General features: G+C 47.5%; 1 protein-coding gene across 6 annotated transcripts in view; it reads right to left on the reverse strand.

The window, feature by feature from the left end:
* The window catches only part of CACNA2D4 (calcium voltage-gated channel auxiliary subunit alpha2delta 4), a 1390363-nt gene that overhangs the window by 609922 nt on the left and 756114 nt on the right, over window positions 1-24327 (reverse strand). The window lies entirely within an intron of this gene.

A 24327-nucleotide genomic window follows, 5' to 3' on the forward strand; every position in this document is an offset into this window, starting at 1 on the left:
GGCGGTAATTCCCCCTTCCACCATTGCCCTTCCCCATTCCCATTTTTGCCCCATAGGGCTCTATGGGAATGGGGAAGGCGCCAATTACGGTACCGCAAATTGTGGTACCGTAATTAGCTCCCTGGTCCCTTTGCGGGTTGGTTTTTAATGCCTGCTAACCAGCAGGCGTTAAAGTACCTACCCGCAAAGGGACCTCGTAGTAAGGCGGTAAGGGTTAACGGTCACCGGTACCATTACCGGTGACCGTTAACCCTTACCGCCTTCCGTGTAATGAGGCCCAAAATGTGTAAATAATCATCCTGATTATGGCATGAACATCAACATGGCAAAGTTCAAAACAAGTACAATGTATAAGTTAAAGGAGAACATAATAAACAACATTTGGAGTATATCCAGTAAAAGAACATACACATTTTCCAGTTCAAAGTGTAACTTTTTTGTAGAGGTGTACGCTGTGCAGGGGATGCAATGTGCTGTGCTTCACATCCATGTAAACGTGTGAACATTATGTTTTTGTCATTTGCGTACTGACAGTGATATACATGCAGCCACATATTAGCCGTGAACTCTCCTCCTCGGTTGCTCGTCGTTAATTAAAACAGTTGCCAGTTAAAGAGGGCAAGGCGGCAGCAAACCATTTCAGCTCCTTTGCCATGGTCCAGAGCTGCCTGCAGTCAGCGCTGCGCAGTTGAAAACAATTACGACCCAGGCGGTAAGGGGTTTACGGCGGCGTAAACAGCGCCGACCCTTACCGCCTGATTCCGAGGTGCCTTAGCGCCATGGACCTTGTTGTTAATTACCTTGTTGTTAATGACCTTGGGCCTCATTACGACCCTGGCGGTAAGGGGTTTACGCCAGCGTTAGCTGCGCCGACCCCTTACCGCCAATTACGAGGTCCCTTAGCGCCATGGCGCTTTTAACACCTGCTTTTAGCAGGTGTTAAAATCCATGGCGCTAACGGACCATGGAGTTAATTACGCCACCGTAATTTACGGTGGCGTAATTAACGCCTTCCCCACTCCCATTATGCCCTATGGGGCAAAAATGGGAATGGGGAAGGGTAAATGGGGATTGGGGACTTACCGCCCCGCCGACCTCGGAACGGGGCGGTAAGTCCGCCAATCACCATGGCGTAAACGTAGTTTACGCCATGGTGGTAAAGTCACGGCCCAGGCGGTAACTTACCGCCTGGGTCGTAATGAGGCCCCTTGTTGTTAATTACGCCACCGTAATTTACGGTGGCGTAATTAACGCCTTCCCCACTCCCATTATGCCCTATGGGGCAAAAATGGGAATGGGGAAGGGTAAATGGGTTAATGGGGACTTACCGCCCCACTCACCTCGGAATGGGGCGGTAAGTCCGCCAACCACCATGGCGTAAACGTAGTTTACGCCATGGTGGTAAAGGTACGACCCAGGCGGTAACTTACCGCCTGGGTCTTAATGAGGTCCAGTGAGTCTGCCTGAGAGTCCTCATGCCACCCAGGCAGAGTGCGGTTTCATCTGTGTCTCTCCAGAATGAAGAAGGACACATTCTAGTTAGTGACCCCTGCCTGCTTTATGCTTGGCCAACACTTGCCAAGTAGTTGCGCCTTTTTCAAGGGAAGTCGCAGTAATGTTCACATGCAAGTGTTGGATAGCCATAGCCCGATTCTGCATGAAGCTACGCAAATGCACCTCACTCTTGAAATGAATCAACGCTGCTTTGCCAGTGTGAATCATCAGCCAATCGTCATGGACTGCCATACAAAATCTGCTATGTTATGTAGTCCTAAAAAGCATAATGTTCTTGATAGACAAATCGTGAACCCAAACAGTGTGTAAACATTGCCCCTGCTTGGATTGGACTGGCACGCTTTTGTTTCCAGAAGCCAGCTTGTGTTCCACTCGGCCTCAACCACTAGCGATCTTGTTAATGGGCTACTGGTAAAGTAAACCTCGAAGACTCATAAAGCGACTGGGAATGATTAAACACCTTATCCCCCACTGTAGGGAGCCTTGGTCATCCGAGTCCGACCAAGGCTGCCGTAAGGGTAGGGCACTTTCCGCACGGCTTATTGCAGGGCCAGGCAGCGGCCGCACTGGCTATGGGATCTAATGTGCATCATTGATGCATGCATGCAGATTATCCAATTAGCCAGTGCTGCCGCCACCGGCCCGCTCGCATTTCCGGGGCCCGGGCCACGGCCTGCTGCTGAGTCGGCCTCGGACCTGAGCACCCAACCCGGTGACTGCGGAGCAGGCGCTGCGGCCACAGGGTTGCAGGGAGGCAGTGTGGCACTGCACACACACTGCTGCAAATGCAATGCGGCCGCATGGTGGACCGTGGTAAAAGTTGGGGGTGCGGTGCGGGGGGTCGCACTGCACTCGCAGTCGGGCCGATGGCGCATGGTGGCATTTCACGCATGGCACGCCGCCCGCCGTGGATGTCATGATGTCACTGAATTGACTTGAGCATGTACATTTCACGGCGGCGGGTGGACGCAGCAGGCGGGCCCGAACAACCAACAGATAGTGTAAAAAAAAAAAAGACAACAGTAAAAGTTTCACTTCACTTACCTTTTTCTTTACGTGCTGCGTTGTTCAGCAAGCATGGCCTGCCCGCCCCTGAGGAACTCAAGTAGGCCGGGCCGCGGAGCACACAGAAGAACGGAACACGAGTCTGATCACCCTGGCCTCACCTCACGCCACGCCTTAACAAGTGAATCCTGCCTCTGCTCCACAACAGAGACCCACGTGACTCACCCACCCCCACACACTCACGTCATAATGTAATTTCACTGGCTGGAGCCTGGAGTCAACAAGTTAACAACACAGCCAATGAATACTGTACAGTCTGTGTTACTATACATAATGTATCAGATACTGCATTGTAACAACAGAATGTTGGTTTTCATTGGCTGTTGGTTGGTGTGTTGAACTCTGTAGGCCCAGCCAGCCAGAAGCCAGCCATGTCTCTGCAAGGAGAGCGGTAGCAGAATGATTTATTGATCATGAAACTAGTTAAATCTTAAAGTGTGAACAAACAAAGGAATTACACGTGCGCCAGCCACCCAATGATGTTCCGGTCCCCAAAAAAGAGTTCCGGTGGCCCCCACCGCCTACCCCCGGCACAAATTAAGCACTGGATGCAACCCGACTGCCTTCTACAGAGTACAATCTGAGCATTCAGCCTTGCTACCAAACAGTGAGCCAGGAGTACATATGTATGCATGCAAGAATTGAATATATGTAAGAAGCAACAAAGCCCTTTACTGCAGGATCATATCATAATAGGACACAATTATGGAGATACCATTAGAAGGATTGAACATTAAGATTAGAACGATATGATATGATATGGCATTTATAACGCGCCTATGCACAAGTGTTCCAAGGTGCGATATGGAAGGAGTGGATGTCGGGGGATATAAACATGGGCTACAGGTTAGGCCGGGAATGGCAGCCCAGTCCTGGCTATGGAGCTCCCACAGATTATTGATCCATGAGGTTTTCTATCATGAGAAGTATCTTCAATCCTTTTCTCAATTACAAAAGAAAGGGTATAGTCTGACGTCAGGTAGACTGTGTTTTCATGTTTTGCTACTTATTCCGAGAAGCCATACTTCCTGGTCTTTCTCTTTTCGCTCTTCTAGGTTTGCAATCTCTTGATGTCCAGGCTTCTGGTTTTGCCTTGGCCTCCGAGAAGCCATACTTCCTGGTCTTTCTCTTTTCTCACTTCTAGGTTTGCAATCTCTTGATGTCCAGGCTTCTGGTTTTGCCTTAGCCTCCCAGAAGCCATACTTCCTGGTCTTTCTCTTTTCGCTCTTCTAGGTTTGCAATCTTTTGATGTCCAGGCTTCTGGTTTAGCCTTAGCCTCCGAGAAGCCATACTTCCTGGTCTTTCTCTTTTCGCACTTCTAGGTTTGCAATCACTTGATGTCCAGGCTTTTGGTTTTGCCTTAGCCTCCCAGAAGCCATACTTCCCGGTCTTTCTCTTTTCGCTCTTCTAGGTTTGCAATCTTTTGATGTCCAGGCTTCTGGTTTTGCCTTAGCCTCCAGAGATGGCACATTTGTCGGTGAGGTAATTGGGGCATTGGTGCTTAGTGTCTGGTTGGCGATGTGGGCCTGGAGTTGCAGCCGGCTCAGTTCTTTCAAGTAGGGGTGAGACGGCCATACTGACTCAGTCCTTTGTTTAGGCTGGCTGCTTCATCCAGGATGCTCACCAGGGATGGGGCAGAGTGGTGTCAGGGACATTGGCGAGGAGGGTGTTGTGCCATCATCTAGGTGAGATATGACAAGACCACTTCGAGAAGCTGTAGCATGATTGGGCAGTAAATTGCACAGAACTTAAAAAACAGAGGCACGCTCTCTGCCTGTTTTTTTCGATCTGTGCTATTTTGGATTTGTTTCCTGGCCAGAGTGCAGCAATGGAGGATAAAATCCACTCAGCCATTTTCCTTTGTTCCTTGCAGGAAAACCACTGACATCTTGGCCAGCATCTAATTTTGATGTAAGCAAAAAGGCTTGAGTTCCCATGAATTCTAGCTGCTCTTTACACATATACCAAGTAGGTGAAATCCATAGGGTTTCATTATGAAACTGGTTGTCATACACAGATATGGCAGCTTGCTTTACTGCTTGCTTTCTAATTGGGGTGCAAAAAAGTCACAAGAACCAGGGACCTCTGGATTCCTGCATCTTCTTAACACCCCAACGAGAGCAATATGAAAATGGCATGGAGAGGGTTGTGCCTCTAGTTGCGGAGACTGTCCTTTCCCTGGGATTAGCATCCCATTTAAAATGAGTCCTATGTAGTTTTTCTCTTCATGTTGATGGGAGTCTTGAAGGAGATGTTGCAGTTGACATGGAACCCTACTAATTTGATGTGGCTTTGGATATGGTTGGTGAAGCTGAGTAGCATGTCATCAAGGAAAGCCTGGATTCGTGCTGACTTCATGTTGTTGCCGATGTGAGTGCATTCTATCGTTGCTGGGTTGGGTTTCAGGTAAACTGTAGACCTCCATTCTAGGATGAGGAGGAGCCGGTCGCTGAGTCAGGGTATGTCATAGGCTGATGTGATCTCAAGATAGCATTGGGAATTTCCGGTACATTGCAAAGGAATTGTCTCGGGAGGACAGATCAGGAGCAACATGCTCGCCTTGGAAGCAAGACGACATGGAGCAACACAGGTTCGATCCCCGGGTCTGCGCTTAGAGACCTCTGGGTATTAAGCGTGTTATAAATGACCCATCATATCATATCATTGCTGGATATTGATGTTTCACTTGACGATTGCTCTGTGTAGAGACTAAACATGAAAGGATGTACACTTGGGGACTTCACGGGTCAGAAGTCAGCATTGTGATCTTGTGGTGACAACCTAAAGGAGTTAGTGGTGGTTCGTCAGGTATGATGGAAACCAATTTCAGACAGTATGCATAATCCCATGCATGAACCTTGAATGTTGATAATCGTCTTGTGGTTACGTTGTTGAATGCTGCTGCACTGGCAAGCAAGACAAGCAGTTTGTGGACTCAATCACCTGGATGGGGTCGGTGTAAATGTTTCATTAAGCTCTTAAGCCAGATTGATAGTCATGCAAGAGGTCATGTTCGTTGATCCTGTCCTGCAGTTGTTTGGTGACAGCTTCATGATGAATCCCAGGTCTACACATAAACCCCTTGTTTAACATATGATGGATGCTTAGGTTAGATCACCTTTGGACCTTCCCAAACACACCGCAGGATTACAAACCACTCCCAGTATCACAGCCCATACCAGTCCAGCACACTTTCACAGGCCTGCACCGCAAGGTTGGATAAGGAAGTTATTAAACCTTAAATATTGTATCCAAATATCCCACAGCTCTTAGTGGTTAGGGAAGATCCTTATTATAACTGGTCAAAGAAAACAAATCTACATTCTTTAAAATGTTACACTGAATTGTACTGGATGAAATCCTTTGAATGAAATACCTTACTCAGTGTGACTCATTTTAAATTCAATTTGAACCTTAAAATGCAATATCCAGTATACACTAAACTGAATTGTTTTTTTTCCTCTTCCCAATTCATCATTAGGTTAAAATGTGCAAGAAAAACACATTTTATACAAGTATGTCTCTCTTTTATTGGTTGAGTGGGCTGTTATTATCTACTAATGTGGCACAGCTATTGTTAATTGTCATGGTGGGTCAAGTGTTTCATTAGATATTACCTTTGAATTCATAACGACTCAGGGACACAACTGCTCTCAAATATTTGCTAAACCAAATTCTTTGTTAGATTTCAAGAAATGTTTATCATGGCCTGAGAATGTAAATGTTCATTGCCCAAAATGCTATATGCAATCAAGAAAAGTGCAGAATTAGGTGATAGATGGTGAGTGCAAATTTAAGAGGTAAAAATAATACTAAATGAAAGAGAGAGCATGAACATTAGAAATATATTGAAGAGCACAAGTGTTATTCAAATGAATTACAACACACTTCCAAGCGTAAAAATAGTGTATTGCCAAGGTTGGGTATGAATGCAAACACTAGTGACTAAGAGGTTAGTCATAATATTCTTCAATGTTTTAAATTATGAGGCCCAATACCAAAGAAGATTAACAGTGCTGGAAAAAGCCCAGATAAATACAGGGAGGTTGAAACATGTTGACCCAGAGTAGATTGCGAAGGAAGCACCTTAAATTTCATTTACTTTGTATATTGTTAAATAAATAACTAGTGTCAATATTTTAAGAAGGGAAGGGCTGGAACATGGGTATATGTTAGGGAATTTGAGCTGTACAAAAAAATATTAATTATTTACTTAAAATGTTGCTTTAGAGCAAACCTCACACATAAGCGCACTGTACACACAGAATATTAATAACAATAGCTTTATGATAAAGTAAGCCTATGAAAGTCCACAGTTATGAAAAAATGGTTTAAACAAGAAACATGGATCACAGATCAGCAGCAGGTAACTTATTTTACAAGGCTGTTTAACCAAACACTGGTAACAGAACCATGATTTAATCATTTTTTCAGAAGTTAAGTAAAAAAATAACCTGCCGAAAGGTGACTATTACCAATACCAGGTGGAAAGGTCAAGTGTTAAGTGCTCTACTCTGATATGGGGTCAGCCTGCACTTTGTAAGTTCAAATCTCGGCAGGATCAGCCCAACCATTTATCCTTCCAAGTTCGAAAAACTGATAACATTAAATCATGTAATAATAACAGAAAGTATTACAGTGCTTAGAAAGATAAGGCATTTAGCATGACATGCTGTATAAAGACATTACTGTTATTATTATTATTGTTATTATTATTATTTGTATTATTGATCCAGTAGAAAACTGCAGCTCCAAGAAACTACCTCTTCAATTTGGGGGAACAGCAAACTCTAGGAAAACGGAGGTAAGAATTCTCTTTGCTCGTAGGACCCTCTTGACAGGACAGACAATTCACCACCTTATGGACTAGGCAGCAGATCTTAAATTTAATTCCTGGCTCAAGTGAGTACCACTGCATCTGCTAAAACCACTGGGAATTTCTGAGTGTCTTCAACATCACTACATGGGTGCCGTTAAACTATTTGGTCATCTTTGTGTGAGACAAGTTCACACTTCTGTGAAACCTAGTAAATCTGCTTAGGAGCAGAATTAGAAAATAAGTTGATTTAATGTTAGGCTGATGTTAGAGTTATGGAGGCTAATTGTCAGTCCAAAAGTAGTGATGAGCAGTGATGACAGAATGCACTCAGTGCACTCCTTTGGGTAAATCCATAAGAAACAGTGAAGTAGAGATGTTTATTCGCCGGGTATTTTACTGAAAAAAACTCATCACATTTTTTTGGGGGTTTGGAAAAATATATATATTGGGTGTGGGTGTTGGGAGATATATAAACAAATAAATGGGATGGGGAGATTGGGGGGGGACCCCCCAAAAACAAAATCGATGAGTTTTTTTTCATTTAAAAATCTGCGGTAGAAAAGCCTGTGCAAAAACTTCCTGCGATGAAATGACATGGAACCAGCAGTCATACCTCTGAAGATATATGAGCACCTCTGGAGTTAATCTTAGAAAAACAACAGCAAACAAACATGAGAGGGCCAATAGTGACTCAGAAGGAATGGCTTCTAGTTAATTGAGGATACCAAATACCAATAGGAGCTGGTGCAGGGACTAAGCAAAATAGCAGGTTTATGGTGGAAAGAATGGGGTTCAGTATGGAGTCCTGATGATGAGCCGGCTGAAGAAACAGTGAGATGCCTCGTTAGAGCCTTACATTCTGGAACTATATTGATAACCTGTTTCTGTATAATTGTTATAGTTTAAATTCATTTTATTTATCTCTTTCAAAATAAACAACAATAAGACAACACAAATATTAATATAAAACATAAACAATTATGCATATGTCAGTACTATGATAGCTATTATACGTTTATAAAACAGCATGTATGATGAAAGTGCCCTGCCGGGAATTGATAAGCTTAAGGGGGGTGACAAGGGGGATAGTGGGCTCAGGGTGGTATGGGGAGGATCCCCTGGTCACCCTACCTTGATTATCCTTAAAGAGAAGGGGACAGTCACATTGCACCAACTATGCCACCTTCCGTAGTGAGTGAGCGTAATCCCCACCATAGCCAGACCCAAAGGCCCCGAGAGGAAGGACACACCCGGACATTCTGTGCAATTCCATTAATAGCCAAAGCCCTGTTATTGGGCTGTCCAGAGGTGTGGGAAGAGAGTTGGATGCGTCTGCAAGTTTAGAGGAGAAGGCCCATGAACCTTGTACCCCAGAGCTGGTTTGCAAACCAAAGGCAAATCACCCCTGCATGGTCCCTGAACCCCATGCTCGGAGCAGGAGCACACGCTTCCAACAGCATTATACAGCATGGCCAGCAATTATTGCATAAACTCAGAAAGTGAAGGTTTATCATTCCCAGGTTTTACTGTGATGGACACGAGGTGGATGTTCTGCTGGTGGAGGTCGCTCTCCGTAGAATCCAGCGTGATCACGCAGTTTAAATACACCTGGGTACTTGGAAAAATGCTGCAGATCAAATGAGCGCTATTCTTTGGGCAGTCCCCCTCTCGAGCAGTGTGAATTCCGAAATATTAAACATCACCGAAGACCACTAACTTAGTGTCAAAGGGGCAGACTCTTGCCCAAAGTCCAGCAAAGGGGGTCGAGGTCTCCACCATATATAAACTCAGGCTCCCAATCAGTTAGTGTGGCAGTTTTAAGAAGGTGTTTGGAGCGATTGGTGGGAGAGAGTTGGAGGAGGGTGCAAGAACTATTGCAGAAACTTGTCAGAGGAAGGTGGGGACCAGAGGGGGAGTAGAAGGCTGAAAGAGAGTGTGGAGGATAATGAATATTTGAGGGGGAGAAGGGCGTTATAGGACAACTGGAGGTTGGGAAAGAGCACATCAGAAGGAGGGGGTGGAAACAATGGGATATTGGAAAGAGAGAGGAGGTTGGTTGAGAAGATAATGAGCAGGATGGGAAGAGAGAGGAGTTTGGTGGAGGAGAACATCAGAATGGGATATTGGAAAGAGAGAGGAGGTTGGTGGAGGAGAACATCCGAATGTGGATATTGGAAAGAGAGAGGAGCTTGGTTGAGAAGATAATGAGCAGGATGGGAAGAGAGAGGAGTTTGGTGGAGGAGAACATCAGAATGGGGATATTGGAAAGAGAGAGGAGGTTGGTGGAAGAGAACATCAGAATGGGGATATTGGAAAGAGAGAGGAGGTTGGTTGAGAAGATAATGAGCAGGATGGGAAGAGAGTGGAGTTTGGTGGAGGAGAACATCAGAATGGGGATATTGGAAAGAGAGAGGAGGTTGGTGGAGGAGAACATCAGAATGGGGATATTGGAAAGAGAGAGGAGGTTGGTTGAGAAGATAATGAGCAGGATGGGAAGAGAGAGGAGTTTGGTGAAGGAGAACATCAGAATGGGGATATTGGAAAGAGAGAGGAGGTTGGTGGAGGAGAACATCAGAATGGGGATATTGGAAAGAGAGAGGAGGTTGGTTGAGAAGATAATGAGCAGGATGGGAAGAGAGAGGAGTTTGGCGGAGGAGAACATCAGAATGGGGATATTGGAAAGAGAGAGGAGGTTGGTGGAGGAGAACATCAGAATGGGGATATTGGAAAGAGAGAGGAGGTTGGTTGAGAAGATAATGAGCAGGATGGGAAGAGAGAGGAGTTTGGTGAAGGAGAACATCAGAATGGGGATATTGGAAAGAGAGAGGAGGTTGGTGGAGGAGAACATCAGAATGGGGATATTGGAAAGAGAGAGGAGGTTGGTTGAGAAGATAATGAGCAGGATGGGAAGAGAGAGGAGTTTGGTGGAGGAGAACATCTGAATGGGGATATTGGAAAGAGAGAGGAGGTTGGTTGAGAAGATCACGAGGAGGATGGGAAGAGAGGTGAGGTTGGTAGAGGAGAACATAAGATGGAGGAGGCTGAGTAGAGAAATGAGCTTGGGGAAATGGATCTGGAAATGGTTTGGGATCACCACAGAAAAGAGGAACCATGGGATCATAAATAAGCAGCCAGAAAAGGAAGGAAGGAGGAGATCCAATTGGTCCAAGGCAGGTGTCAGAGGTGGGGGGAGGAACGTGGTAGGAACTGGAAGGCAACACGGTCTGTAGCGAGGCTGAGAGGAGGGAAAGCAACAAGAGCCCAAAAATAGATCTATGGGATGGGGTAAGAGAGGGAGGGCCCTGGCTGTAACTCCATCCAACGAAGAAGCTATGATTGCACTGTCAGTTGATGGAGGAGATTGGACGAAGTGTACTGCGTGCTGAGGACGATTAACCAGAAGAAATTGATACACACCATACCAACCCAAGACCTCACCTCGAAAAGCACCCATGACAAGCTGTCTCTGTTTCCATGCCTTATCCAGATAAGACAACGTTTCAAATATGACTTTAGAAAGGTCAGCAGAGTTTAGTAGCATTGCTGCAGTAGTGGAGCAAATCACATGTTCAGAAAAATAGTGTGCACCCCATTCTTCCTGAGCCTTCTGTGCCAAGTACAAAACAAGCAGAAGTGTGTTCATATTTCATCTTCATAGTGGTAACAGTGACAAAAGAGCTGACGCCGTGGTTTGCCTGAGCGGGACCCTACATGTGTTGCTTAGGCCAGATCGCCAAAGTGGGATTCTGTGCAGGAAACATAATTGCCAAATTGGGCGCATAATTGCAGTCATTCTTTTCGTCACAATAAACCCGGGCCCTCTGCTCCTAGCAGCCTTTGACATCGACATGTTGCGCTTCTATGTGATTTCATCCGCGCATTTCTTAAAGTGGACTGTTTCCATTATGCAGCGGCAATCAATTTGCCCTGATCAAATATTACACTTCAAAAAATTGTGGGGATGAAACCACTACAGACCCCTCTTGCAAAAAAGGGCTTCTGCGCTGCCCATGATGCTCAGTCTGATAGTACTAGCGAAGATTCAGGGATCAGCCGGACCCCAGGGAGGTCAAGTTGGTGTGAATTCCTCTCACATGCTACAACCAGGGAGATATAAAGGCCCCCCCCAGTGCTTCAACAGATCTCTCATAGCCTCTCTCTAGAGATGGGTGTGGGGGGTAGGCCAAAGGCAGGCCAGGAATGAGACAGGGCTAAGCCAAACATGTTCCATTACTAGTGTAACCCCTGTTTCAACCCAGGTGTGTGGTTGTGGTGGCCACTGGGGCCACGAGGAGCATCCTAAGAGGAGGGTTTCCATCACCCCCAAAGCCACTAGCCTGATAATGGTATACACCCCGCACTCCGGCAGTGTGAAAGAAAGTGAGTATGACTTATGCAAGATCTGCCTCTATTGCCAAGCCTCCCCCAGATTTCCTATTGAAGTAGGGGATCCCAGTGGATGCCTGCTGCAGGGCCATTGTTCTTTTGTTTCCTGGCAGTGGTATTGCTACTATGATAGTGGCTGCCCTGAATCACAGATAGGCAGTTTCTAATCCTGGGGCCCTACATACACTGACATTACACTATTTAACTAACCTTGACTCTTATTTACCCACCACACCTACTTGTCTTATATTCCTGCTTGTAACCAGCGCCTAGATGCCTGAGCGCTGTGTGCGCTTCTATAAATGAAGTAACACATAAATAAATAACCATTGTTTATTTCTAGGCACCAGTTTCATCATTTCTAATGGCATAATTGTACCAGGCTGGCCAAAAGTGCTTCCACGGCCCCTATGTTGCGTGCTAAAAGGAACCGGTTTCTTTTTTCCTCGCAAATGGCAGCGCCTGTGTCCTTGCTCCGTTTATTCCTGCAACATCCAATGGTGTGCCTACAAGAGAACTGGCAACCTAGTTGATATGGAGTTTAAATAGCAACCGGTCAAGGACCCAGCCCTTTCTCGTGCCTCTTCGGTATGTAAGACATTGGGCCTCATTACTAGTTTGCCGGTCCGGGAACTACGGTACTGGTAAGCTTGTCGGTGCCATAGTTCCCAGACCGGCAAACTACGAGTTGTGTTCACGGGTGCCTTTCTGCACACCAGGTCTGACCTGGCGAGCAGAGCGGCACCCGCAGGCACAGCATATCGGATGCACCCGCACCATTGATAACGGTGCCGGTGTATCCGACCTCCCCATTCCCATTGAGCCCTACGGGGAGCATTCCGTTCCGGCGCCTGCAAATGGGATATTAACGGGTCCGGCAGGGCCGTAATGACCCGGTAATTGCCCATTCGCGGAGGCCGGAAATTTTCGGAAGTTTGGCGGCAGCCTGCCGGTTTTACCGGCAAGGCCACCGCCAAACTTCTAATGAGGCCCATTGGGTAAAGGTCCCATCTAGACCCTAGCATGCAATGGCAACATTACAGGGAAAAAGCACCTGGATAGGTCTCGGCATTGGTTCACTTGTCCTTGAGAGAAGTCCAAAGACGGGCGCGGTTCACAAATTCTGAAGTCGGGCGCGCATCTAGGAAGGCCGCAGGCACGGTGCCTTCATATGAGATAGATTATTTTATGCATGTGGTTTATTTTGGAGGAGTCTTAGCATTCTCTTGACATGTTCTAATGCTGATGTCAGGCCAAAGTTAAGACATTAATTAAGAGTTTTAATCAAAATGAATTGAATAACAAATCTACTTTATTTGCAGTCAATCACACTGACCGTCTAGACTCTAGTGTCTAGTGAGAGCCTCATCCTCTCTTACTGAGCAAATCATGTATTAAATGGACACATGGTAACCAGTTTCTCTTCATTTCTCTAATGAAGCCTACACCTAGAGGTCACTTCCTGTCACTTCCTGTGGATCAGAAGCAGCTGCTTGTAGACTGAGAAAGGATGGTGTCCGGGCAGAGATAATGAAAAAAAAAACATTGGTTAACCAGAGGACGAAATGAAAAGATGATTAGAAAAGAGTTTGGGCATGTGAGATTTGATGAGAGTGGGTCATTATTAGTGCCCAGTAAATTTAATTTGCAACCATACAGAGAAGCTGATGTGAAGATGATAAAATAATATATCCTTGCTGCCCAAGAGTTAAAACAAGAATTCTACATAATTAGCATATGTTATGCCACGTGAAAAGCAGCAAGTAGGGTATGGCTACCTATGCAGTCTAGAGATTTACAGAACGCCTTATATACAGGGATTCTGCCAATCAGATACACCGGCTGGGCAGTGTGCAGAAAGGATGAATGTGTCTTTTCTTTGACATAGAGAAGTGGGATCATAATGCAGGCTCATGATATCGATTCACCGGCTCCCAGTGCAACCGATGGAGACACCGACGTAGCCTTCGCAATAGGCGTAACCATGTATTGCATCTCGTAAGATTATATCCGATCACTACATGTACATCCACATTGATGGTTACTTTGTTTGCTTGTACTTAGAGATGATTAAGATTCTGGTGTCGTGTGTTGCAAATTCCAAAACATAAACATAGAATATTGACAGATTTATTGATAGATAGTCTACGTCACACATCAACGATTGTCGTTAGGAGAGATGTGAATGAGTAATTTGGTAGTAAGTGGAAAAATATAGAGCAGACAAATCTGTCTCTTGGCGTTGATCACTTGTACGCCTGCAAGGAAGGATGAAAGACTCCGGGGGTGAAATAGCCAGAGTGTCTGAATTTTTACAAAACATTGGTTGCTGTCCACTCCGATGATTCTGCCGACATTGAAACTTCCCACTCAGGAGCTCCAGATGTGAAATACAAAGGCTTGCCATCAGAAAGAAGTAGTGGGAAGAAGTTTCCTAGAGTAGGAACATACATAACAAATGGGCAAATAAGGCACCAGCGAGTTTGAGGGCGATTTAGGGACTATATATAATATTGATAGATTTATATACATGAAAAGAGTTGTTCGGACACCTCGGAGCAGCCGGAGAGAGGCTATATATGGTAATACCTTCACCCACTCCTCCAGTGATTATCTGGTTGAAATGACAGCACCGGGCAGAGGGGAACCATGCAGCGATGAGTGGGGATCTTGGGACTACACCTCTTTATTGTGCATTGACCACTGGGAAGTCCCTCCCAAATGCCCTAGCTTGTGTTGGGAAAGCATAACAGTTCCTCACCCACTTCTCCCACAATAAAAACAGAATTTCATTTTTCTTTTGTTGGGTGGTGTTCCGCCTGCTCCCACCGGTTTTGGACTGGCATATTGTGTTGCGGTGCTGGTGGACAGCCTGGCTCTCTACAAACACGGCCTGATTCCCAAAGCAAAGCTGAGCTTTGGTCTTCATCGATGAGGGTTTACGCCTGCAATTGATATGTAATTGGTGGTAAAAACCCAAGGGTGATCCCACAAGTTCCTGGCTGGTGGCCGCAGCACACCATGGGGTGTTAACTGATGTTAATAACTTGTGCTTTGTTCCTGCTTGTTTTGTAACATGGGCCAAAGTGTCTTCATTTTAACATTTGATGCAACTGGCTACAAATGAAGCATGCAACTGGAGGAAGAGGAGTGGTCTCTGCTTAGCACATGGTCAATATTTAATTAATAAATTTCTAAAGCACTTATTGACCTGAGTAGCCCCAAAAACATTAAAGACCCCTGAGGACACAGTGAGGCGAAGATGCCCGACTCGCCACTTATTTATTTATTGAAGCATTTTTATAAATGTATTGAGAGAAAAGTTGAAATCTTCAATTTATAAAACTGGCAAAAGCAATTTGGGGTATTCTCTTGGTCCCCCTATGGTCTAAATATGTTAGTAGAACCAAGAAACCAAGAAGCCCAACCAGAGGAGGGAACTGCTCCTTGATCTAAGTCCCTGCCTATGGAACTCTCTTGCGCATCTGTTACCCCTTACCAACGCTCCTGTGTGAAGAATCTAAGTTGATCCCACTTAGGAAAAATATGCACTCATCTTTATACTTAAGGAAGTCCCCACATTCATTCTCTGGCCTTGCAGGAAGTGAATGCAAGCAAGTTGGTGCATGATAAAGCTTTGTTTATTATATCATATATAAGAAGTATGTTTTGTTATATTGAAACACATATTTGAAAAAATCCCCACATTTCGAATTTCAGAGGAAGTTGACATTACACCACAGTCTAAACAGTTAGCAATAACACTAAATTGCCTGAATGATGACAAAACTGAGCTCATCATTCTTGGCTCCACCCCTAAATTGAACAAACTTGATCACAAATATGCCAGCTTCAATATAGATGGCAATCCCATTAATGTAGCCAAAGAAGTTAAAACGCTAGGGTTCTTCCTCGACATTACCCTATTCTTCCGTAAATAGGTTAGCTCCATGGCCTCCTCTACAGCTTACACCTGTAAATTAATAAGAGCAGCTAAACCCTTCCTTTCGACGCAGAGCTGCACCACCCTAGCCAGAGCCCTAATCTTGTCAAAACTGGATTAATGTAACGCCTTATACGTAGGTGCTAATAAATATGTTACAAACAAAATCCAGATCTTACAAAATAATGCTCTCAGAGCAGCTGTGAGCATCTCCAAAAAGGAACACATATCCAACTTTAGGAGAAGACACACTGGCTCACCACCACCGACAAAATGTCGCTTAAGGTTGCCTCTTTGCCTCAATAACGCAGCCCCTCGCTACCTTATTGACAGAGTTAAGACATACTTCCCCAACCGGTCTACCAAACTGACAACGCAAATCTACTCACAATCCCCAGATTCAAACGTTCCAAAATCGGGGGTAATAGCTTCCAGGTGAAAGCAGCTCAACACTGGAACTCCCTCCCACATAGCCTAAGGACACCCCAAACCTACCCCCACTTCAGGCACAATTACATCCAGTGGATATAGGAAAATGACCACTAACTTGACCAGGCTGGCCCTCCTTGTGTACATTTGTAAATTGTTCGTCAATTGTTTTTATCTGTACTTGTATCAGTACTTACCCATGAATTTCTGTACAGCACTGTAACCAAGCTGAGAATAACCTTGATGCTCCTGCGCCCTGATACCCTTGGGTCCGGTGCGCAACACAAATGAATAAAACAAACAAAACAAACTAACTAAAATGTTATTAGAACATAGATAGGACATTTGATGTGAAATGGCAAACCCAAGCGTCAACTGGGAGTTTGTAATGAGGACCAAAACCTTGTATTCACTTGTTTAAATCTTCCAGGGGGAATACCCGTGATTGCTCGATGAGCCCTAATCCACTTTATCCCTGAAAGCCTTTATTTTAATAGAAATGATTGTAAATGAGGATATTTTAAAGAAATGCTTTTACATTCCTCCTTTACATGAACAACAATTATTGAGAAGGCAAAGACATTTGTGATTATTTCCATTGGTGGCTGGTGAATGTTTTAAGTGGAAGGGTGCAAATATTTCCCACAAATATGCAACAACGACCGAGCGCAGCAAAGGGAGCCGGAATCATCCTAGGAGTGTGTGAGGAGGGTTCTCATTACGAGACATTTTTTTTAATAATGGATTAAAATGGTGCATTAAGGGTGGCGCTGTGGAGCAGCCCAAGATGGCTGCTTAACTCTCGAGCTCTGTGTGGGCCCGGCTTACATCCGTCTGAATCTGCGTTTATTGGTGAAGTGTGCACTCCTACTGTAGCTGGGCTGCTGCCCCTTGGTGTTAGGCTGCAGCCTGCGAGATTCCGGCTCAATTCGATCCTTGGAAGCCCGTCGTCGGGCCCCCTCCTGCAGCGGCCTACTGCCTTGTTGGGGCCGCGGCATCTGCCCAGCCCCCATCCCCTCCTCTTCGGGGCCCGGAGCATTGTGTGGCGGCGGGGGGCGAGGAGCGATACCCGTGTGCTCCGCCTCTCCCATCTGGAGCCCTGCCGGGCTGGTGACGGCCCGATCGGGGCATTGTACCTGCGCCGCCGGCCGAGACCACCCCCCCCTGGGCGTGCCGCGGTGCGAGGGGCTCTCTGCTGGGGCTGATGCGGGTGTGCGCCCCGGCATCCATCCTGCATCCGTAGAGGGAGCCCCAACAGCCGTGGTGGCCGGGCCGTGGCCGTGCGGCCATTCTGCTGTTGTGGTCCTGTGGGTCCCGGACGGGCCCGGGGAGCCGTAGTGTCCAGGTGAGGTGCGGTGGGGGGAGCCCGTCCTGGTCAGACTGCGGCGCCTCACTGCTTTCGCTTGCCCCGCTGTTTTGCTGCTTCCCGGGCGCCGCGGGGCACACCTGCACAGCTGATCTGGGCTGTGGTGCCCGGCCCGCGCGCTCTCGAGTGCGGGCCGCGATAGACTCCCTCTGAAGGCACCAGACACGCCTGCATACCCCACCACATGGTCACAGTCCACATTTTACACCTTCCTGCTGCCCACCGCCTACAGCCTGGTGGCCCCCGTGAACACTGGGCGACTGGCCCCTGCTTTACACCTGCTTTTTTGTGACTGGGCCCCTGGTTGAGTGTGGCTTGGCTGGTCGGGCCCTCGCCTCTCGCCCGCACCGGGGGATGTCCTCCAGCAACCCAACCACTGCAACTGTCAGCCCTTACTGACCGGCGCCCGCCTCCTTGTGGACCCGGGGGAAGCCTCACGTCACTACTCCGGCTTTGGCCATCCTCCCCCTACCTCCCTCGCTGTTGTTGGAATAGCAACCTTTGCCCCCCGCCCCCTTGATCCTTTGGCCACGTGCTTTCCGTTTGTGACTATATCTTCGGTCTTCGCCGCCCCGGGGGCTGAAACAGCAATGCCAAACAAGCCCAGGGGGACCTCCAAGGGGGGAGCCATGGATAGATTCACCAAAGCTGTCCCGAGGGGGGAGGGGGGCCACGACTCATCCATACAGGAGGAGCAGGAAGCCGACCATCACCCCACCGCTGCGCCCCCTGACCTGACTACACTCATGGAATCGATGGCCAAATATTTTGCATTTTTCCACGAGAAGTTGGATGACGTCAACGCTAATGTCGCCTCTTTAAAAATGCGGGTGGATCAGGTGGGGACCAGAATTACCGTCGCGGAGAATCGTATATCTGCAAATGAGGACGAGATACATGTACTGCAGAACACGGTCACCTCCTTGTCACGCGACATGAAGAATGTGAGAGCAAAGTGTGATGACCTTGAATCGTGCTCTCGCAGAAATAACCTACGAATTATAGGGGTACCTGAGAATACCCTTAAAGGGCACATGGAGGATGCTGTGGAAGCCTTACTCAGGGACCTGCTGGGAAACCCGGCTCTGTCACCATATTTCACGGTCGAGCGTGCTCATCGAGCGCTGTCACCGCGGCCCAAGCCGGGCGACATCTCTAGGCCCATTATAGCCAGGATTCTCAATTATCGGTACAGGGACCTCATCCTTCGTCTGTCATGAGAGAAGGGAGACTTGCGCCTTGAATCACACACTGTTAGGATTTTTCCAGACTTTTCGATTGTGGTGCAGCAGGAGAGGTGCCAGTTCACTGGAGTCAAGAAGCTGCTTAGAGAATGCAATGTTCCGTATGCCATCCTGTTCCCAGCTCGCCCCAAAATTACGCACAACGGAAAGTTATACTTCTTCACTGTTCCGGATGAAGCGGTGAAATTCATTGAGGCACACTTACCACTTCCCAATCCGGCAAGGGACCTCACCAACGATGGTTAACCAGTGGAGCACTGCCCGGCGTAAACTTACCTGCTCATTAAACCCGAGAATCGGAATATGTCCATGGCAACAGTGTACTGCAAATTCAGCGAACCAGGCTCCCTCAGCGCCCGGACGGATGGAGACCCGACCCGGGTGCGGTTGACACTGATCTCCTTGCATGGGGCGTCGAACTGGCCATGAGCCCTAGACATCTCTTCAGCTTCGTCTCGCCCGCAATGGCCAGCTAGTTATGGGGGCCTGACATAAGGTCCGTCTACCGCAGAACTAGTCTCTGACAGCCCTTGCTGTCCTACATGTTACTCTAAGAGCCGCCCACACGGCAACAGCGCACCTCGCTGCAATTGCAACGTTCATGTTTTGTTGGTTGTCACTGCTGTTTGGTCCCTGTTGGGCACTGGAAGAGGCGTATCCCTTTTGGACTTCGCCCTCCGACCTCCACTGTTTGGGGAGAGTCGGTCTAATTGGTGACACCTGCATTGGGAGGTGGGGGATCTCCACTGCAAGTTGGGGGTGGGCAGTGAGGGTGGGGGGTGGTACTGTTGGGGATTGGAGAAATGTTATATTAAAAGGCAGAGTCGGATTGGCAGACCGTGTCACATTGGGGCACCCGCATTGGACGGGGCTTGGTTTCACATCTGGGCTACAACAACAGTGGTGGGATGTGCACTAGACTTCTGTGATGCCTGTAACTGTGATGTCCAGGAACACTCAGGGATTGAGTGGCAGTGTCAGGGCTCCAGAGGTTTTGGCACACGTCAATAGTCATGGGTGCAAACACTACATATGCAGGAAATGCACTCCATGGGCTCTTTGCTTAAGTGTATACTATTTAGACCATTAAAATGCCGATAATGATTATGTCCTGGAATGTGCGGGGCCTAAGCAATTACACCAAGGGTCGGAAAATTATGGCATATGCCAGTCGACACGGCTGCAAAATATTGCTCCTGCAGGAGACACACTCCACGGGCCCGCTGGCTAAAAGTATAGCGCCAACTTGGGGGCCATACAGATATTTCACCTCATATTCCACTCGTGCCAGAGGAGTGTTGACATTGATCCATAAGTCACTTAAGTTTGCTCTCCACAAGAGCTACATAGACCCGGAGGGGAGGTACACTGTGTTGCATTGTGCCATTGCCAATAGAGACTATCTGTTAGTGAACACCTATGGCCCTAATGTTGATTCCCCCGAATTTGTTGATCAGGTGGTATCCATATTGCTGGGGTACGTGGGGGTGCAGATCATCTGGGGAGGGGACATGAACGTCATTCTTGATACCATGATGGATAGGTCTGGCACGGCCTCCAGACCTCTGCCTGGCGCAGAGCGCAGACTTCTGACCCACTGCACGACACTTGACATCCATGATGCATGGAGGGCATTACATCCTCAAAAGCGGGAGTTCACTTACTACTGTTCCTACTGTCCGGCCATATGCTGGGCAGAGTTGTGGAAACACACATACTTGCAGGCACACTGTCTGACCACTCCCCTATTTTGATATCCCTAGACCTGGGAATACCGGCCCCCACCATCAACACATGGCGATTCAAATCGGCCGCTCTGCAGGACATTGTGTTCAGGGCAGACATCCTTGCTGATATTCAGGTCTACTTTGAGCATAATTTGCCACAGTCTACCACCCTGGGGGTCTGCTGGGATGCCTTTAAGGCCTTTATCAGGGGAGCGTCCATCTCTAGGGAATCGGGATTCCTTAAAACCATTAGAGCCGCCCTGTCTCGCACTGAAACTAAACTATTAGACTTGGAGCGAGCCCACCCGGCCTCCATAGACCCTGGCATCGTCTCCCAGATCAGTGAGGAGCTTAAAACCTTTAATGAGCAGGCTAATAGGGAGGTCCAGTATTTCAGCCGCCCACAGGCCGCACGGAAATATGGCGAGGGTGACAGACCCAGCAAGACACTGGCCGCTTTGGCGAGGGAAGAATGGGGCCAATCCCAAATTACCTGTGTTAAGGAAAGCAAGCGGACGATGTAGTGGTCCGATCAGCATATCCTTGAGGTCTTCACAAGCTTCTATTCTGAACTATACTCTCAGCCCCCCGAACATGGGGACTCTCAGATGCGGGAGCTCCTGGAACAGATCCCCACAACTATCGTCTCCCCAGCGACGAGAGACAAATTAGATTCCCCCATTACACTGGACGAAATAGTGGAGGCTATCTCGGGTCTCCCAAAGGGAAAGGCGCCGGGCCCCAATGGGCTAGCGACAGAGTTCTATCAGGAGCATGTGGCTATATTGGCCCCTGAATTGCTCGGGGTGTGGAATGAGTCACTCCAGGTGGGATCCCTTCCTCCGACATTACGCAAGGCTGTTATCACGGTCCTCCTCAAGCCTGGTAAGCCTAGTGACGACAGTGGATCGTACCGGCCCCTTTCACTCATGAACTAGGACACAACATTTTTTTCGTCAAGGTGATCGCAAATCGCTTTCTGCCTGTTTTGCCATATATGGTGCACAACGACCAGTTGGGTTTCATGCCCGGGAGATCCACGTCACACAATATCAGGAGGCTTCTTAATGTCATGCAACGAATCAATCAAGATGTGAGTGCAGTTGCGGTCACCCTAGATGCCCAGAAGGCCTTTGATATGGTGTCCTGGAAGTACATGTGGCTGGTCCTGGAGACCATGGGCATAGGTCCCAGGATGCTTGCATACATCAGACTGCTGTACACCTCCCTGGTCGCCAGGGTCCGTATCAATTCTCAAATGTCCGCCTTGTTTCCTCTCTTCAGGGGAACCCGCCAGGGATGCCCGTTCTCCCCGATCCTGTTCGCCCTGGCCATCGAGCCTATGGCAGACTTTGTTAGGGAGTGCCACTCTCGCAAAGGGATACGACTACAGGGTGCCCCTGAAATTATCTCACTCTACGCAGATGACGTACTGATGTTTGTCAGAGACCCAGATGTCCACCTTGACCCTATTCTGTGTGACATCATTCATATTGGTACATACTCTGGCTTCACTATCAATTATACCAAATCCGAACTTTTCCCCCTTACGGGCTTCACGGTCCAACCTGCCATGGAATACCCGCTCCGTTGGTCCCCTAACGGGATTAGATATCTGGGTATTCAGGTGTCTCTGTCCAAAGACACTCTCCTAGCCAATAACTACCTGGCCGTGGCAAAACTAGCGGAGAACAAGATAGCACGCTGGCGCTCTCTCCCGTTGTCACTGGCGGGGAGACTATCACTGGTTAAAATGATATTGCTCCCCAAACTGCTATACACATTTATGAACGTTCCCATATGGCCCTGCAAGAAGTACTTTGCAGATTTACACAAACTGTGCGCGCAGTTCCTGTGGCATTCTGGTGCCGTACGGAAAAAATGGATTGCCATGACTCTTCCCTATGAAAGGGGCGGGTTCACGGCCCCTGACTTGATGTGGTACTGGATCGCAGCACAGGCTCAATTTGCCACCTACTGGTACCCTCGTCCGCCCCCTCGCCCGCATGTCAAGCTAGAGACCCTTGCTGCCTCTGGCACCAATATAATGTCCTTGATTTTACATCAACGATATGAGCCAGACTCACCCATAGACCCGGTCCAAACCACCTTATTGGTCTAGAGGCGGATGTTTGCTGTAGGCATCGAGGAACACTCATACTACAAGTGGCTCCCGCCTGGCAGTTCCCCGGGTTGGAGCCCACAAACGACATAGCCCTGGCACGACACTGGTAGACCTTGGGATACCTGGCCCTAACTGACTTCTACCTGGACGGGCTATTCATAACACCACAGACTTGGAAACCGGGCCACTCAGGATCACCAATGGAACTGCTACAATACTATAGGCTCCGCGCTACATTGCAAGACGCATGGCCGGAGTTTACCAATGAACCTCCTGACTCCCCTGTGATTTCCTACATTGCCAACTTGGGTGGGGGCCGCGGGGTGATGCCATCATTATACAAACTCCTTCTCACGACTGCCACACCACAGCCCTCTAGGGTGAGGGACGACTGGGCTTCCGAACTGGGGGTAGAACTCACAGACCAACTATGGGGGAAGATGTGTTCCCACACTAATAAGATCTCCCTGAATTTTCGATATCGCACTATCCAGTATAAACTGCTGAACAGGCTACACTACACCCCGCGCAGGCTCTCCGGGTTTGTCCGTTCCGACCCACGGCTCTGTCCTCGCTGTGGTGTGGAGGATGCGGGCCATTTTCACATGTTCTGGGACTGCCCGAGGCTAACCCCATTTTGGGATGAGATCCTGAGAACTCTGTCAGAAATTTTTGATACTGCTATGGAGCCTGACCCGCTTGGGGTACTATTTGGGGTATGGGGGGATGTGGGAGCCAGAGGGAACCAAATTCTTAAACGTATGTTGTATAATTGCCAAAAAGTGTGTTTTGCAGAATTGGAAGTGCTCTGCCCCCCTACCTTCCGGAAATGGTTGAACTTATTGTCTTGGTCTCGGAACTGCGAAGAGAAATACATTGGTACCCTCCCGGCCCGGTCCCGGCCTTAAAACATCTGGACTGCCTTTAACACTTACCTTAATGGCCTTGATGCCCACTCCTCAGTAGACGACTCACTGTGATCAATATTGCTCTGTGCCTCGGCACTGGTTGCCCTGTGTTGCTGCACTCTTTACGTGACTATTTCGTACTACTCATATGTGCCACTGTTCCTTTCTGTTGTTGATTGTCCAGATTGTCATATCTTGGCTGCTCTGATGTGTGTGTGTGTGTCATTTGTCTCTACCAAAAAAATAAAAGTTTTTTTTTTTAAATGGTGCAATACAGAGCACACTTTCTGTGAAAATTGGGCAAAAAGCCAGACCGTTTGCAATCGATTTTGTAAGGTAGCTCCCAAAAGAATCCAACAGATACAAGTCACCAACAGTGCACAGGAGCATTTCCCAATGCATTTTCATGATGCCTTTCCCTACAGTAGATGCCAGTATAAAAAACATTTTCCAGCTAGCTGTGCTCATACATTTCCATGCTGTCTGCACATACATATGCCAGTATTCCCATATAAGAACATATTCATGTTTGCTTTGCGCATAATCCCATTATGCCAGTAGTGATACTATAAGAAAACCTGTCTAAGATGGCTCTGCCAATATATGCCAGTACCTGTATGTAAGAACATATTATTTCCTTTGGCTTTTCTGTTAAAAAGGCCACACCACAATAAGAAAACATGTTCAAACTGACTGCTCCAATGTAAGCCATTACAGACACATAATAACACTTATCATGTTTGCTTCATCATAGATGCCCAATAAAAACATGCTATGCCACAGTAAGTTATTATAGGTAG

The sequence above is a fragment of the Ambystoma mexicanum genome, chromosome 12, assembly GCF_040938575.1.
Source record: "Ambystoma mexicanum isolate Mex_15411 chromosome 12, UKY_AmexF1_1, whole genome shotgun sequence".
Classification (NCBI taxonomy): domain Eukaryota; kingdom Metazoa; phylum Chordata; class Amphibia; order Caudata; family Ambystomatidae; genus Ambystoma; species Ambystoma mexicanum.